The sequence below is a fragment of the Choloepus didactylus genome, chromosome 23 (assembly GCF_015220235.1).
Source record: "Choloepus didactylus isolate mChoDid1 chromosome 23, mChoDid1.pri, whole genome shotgun sequence".
Taxonomy (NCBI): Eukaryota; Metazoa; Chordata; class Mammalia; order Pilosa; family Megalonychidae; genus Choloepus; species Choloepus didactylus.
In genome coordinates, this window is record NC_051329.1 from 11,661,688 (window position 1) to 11,663,948 (window position 2,261).

At 43.2% G+C, this 2,261-nt stretch overlaps 1 pseudogene; it reads right to left on the reverse strand.

Moving 5' to 3' along the window:
* Nucleotides 1–858: 858 nt before the first annotated feature.
* Nucleotides 859–1,820, reverse strand: LOC119519282 (annotated as a pseudogene).
* Between the last annotated feature and the right edge of the window lie 441 nt (nt 1,821–2,261).

The window sequence follows — 2,261 nt, forward strand, 5'->3', positions numbered from 1 at the left end:
GTACACACTTCTACTTTCCCTTTAAACTATAATGCTCCCTGAGATCAGGAACCATGTTTGTTTGTATCTACATTTACACTACTACATATCTAGGCCACCTCACATCTGAGCAGCTTAAACAAAGAACTTTATACATTTTGAGGTGAATTATTTCTAGAACTGTAAACTCCATGAGGGAACGGAATTTATCATTTTCATCACCATGTGCTCCAGAGTCTAAGATTGGTGACTGATACTGTTGTAAATACTCAAATATTTACCTAATAACTTTGATTTTCTTCACTTTCATTGGTCATAGGCATATTCAAGTTTAGTTATCTGGGAAAATCTGTAAAGACCCCAAAAACTTTTCCATCACTACTAAGGGAAGTGGTAGTACATAGCAGGAATTAATGTCCTCTAAATTACATGGCTCTCCAACACTGGTAGTAAAATGTGAAATGTGATCTGGCTTCTCTGTCTTCCCCTTTCTTGTCACAATAAGAGACCAACCATTCTATATCAAAGAAAGTGAAGCCTTGAGAAGGACTAATAGGTAATTCCACTTAAGCCTGGTAGGGGGAACCAGGATGTCATTGTATCTGATAAGATTCCTTAACCCTCACGCCAGCCACATAAACATTCTAAATTTGACCTTTCTTGCAATTTTCAGATTTTAAAACCTGTTGAAGTCGGAGAGATCTTGTTAACAACCTTGACCGCTGCAACTGTTAACATTCTTCAATATAAAAGAGAAATTATTTATTAATTACAAGTTTATCATCCTAACTACTACTACTTTCCAAGCCAAAACTACTACTACTGCTGCTGCTGCTGCTGCTGCTGCTGCTGCTGCTGCTGCTACTACTACTACTGCTACTAACTACTACTCTCCAAGCCAAATTCGGCAAGTTCATGGCTAAAGGTTTTGCGGCTAGCTACAGCAAAGCTGAGTTTATGTCTGGCATCCAGGAATTTCTTTGCTGCCATCATCACTCTGTTTCTCCAGTAGCTGGAACCTTCAGTATTCTTTTCATAGTCTACATCATAGTAAGCCACAAGTAAGTCCTTGCCCTGTATCACATCTTTATTATCTTCTGTTACGTGAGGGCAGATACCAAAAACGTTTTCCTGGATAAATTTTTTAATCTTGCCACTGGTCATTTTATGTTCTGTGTATGCCACTATCTTGTCCTCAAACTTGTTAAGAAGATGTGAAGGATGAAACAAGCTGGCTCCCTCTCCATTATCATTATACTTGTTTATCAGAGATTCCACATTGGTGTGTGCAAATTGGTAGTTATCCCTCATGTTGTGGGCTGCTTTTAGGAACTCAGTGACCTTCACTGAATAAATCCTTGAAAAATCCCACCACAGAGGGGTATTTATCACTAATGAACTTGTCAAATTCTTTCTCAGTCCTGAGAGGAACTGAAGCTGGTCCTGCCTGTTTCTTCAAGTGGCTGACAATTCCATCTGCGGTCCTAGGGCCAGCATCAAGCACCTGCTTCTTCACCATCTCTACATATCTTCAGAGTTGGATATCCAATGACCCCATACTTATTACAGGTGTTTGTGTTGGCAGTGCAGTCAACCTTTGCTAATGGGACTACTCCTTTTAATCTGGTAGCTGCAGCTTCATATTCAGGTGCAAGCTTCTTGCAGTGTGCACACCAGGGGGGCGAAAAACTCTACGAGCATGCGGCCCGCACAGCCATTGTTGCCGACGCGAATCTTGAAGTCGTCGTCCGTGAGTTCCAGCCCGTCGGAGGCAGCGGCGAGGCGGGCCGCGGCAGAAGCAGCACCACCGCCGGGTACAGGGCTAGGCGGCGGAGGCGCATGGTGGCTAGGTGCGAGGAGGACGGCCAGGAGGGTCGGGGCTCGGCCGGGACTGCGGCACCCGGGCCGGCGACCACGCACCTTCAGCCTGCGCTCGCGCGACTGCTCAACCAACAGTTTTAAAGAGAAGCAACGATATTTTTCCAAAAGGGTCTTCCTGTTCAGAGACTAGAACAGGAAATCTGGATTTAGAAAATTGGATATCTTGTTTCTTTACTATGACTGTCCTTAAATCTAGGACTTCTTCAACTGCTTGTACTCCACTCCCAACCCCCCACTTTTTTCCTTAGGAAACAGCTACAGGAGAATTTTGAAAAGCAGAGATATTTCATCCAGACTGGTAAGACCATAGAAGTGGGGAGCAGGAAAAGGAGAGGAACTTTTGTCACCTGTATACCTTTCTTTACTATTTTCATTTTTATCTAGAACATGTTTGTTTTACA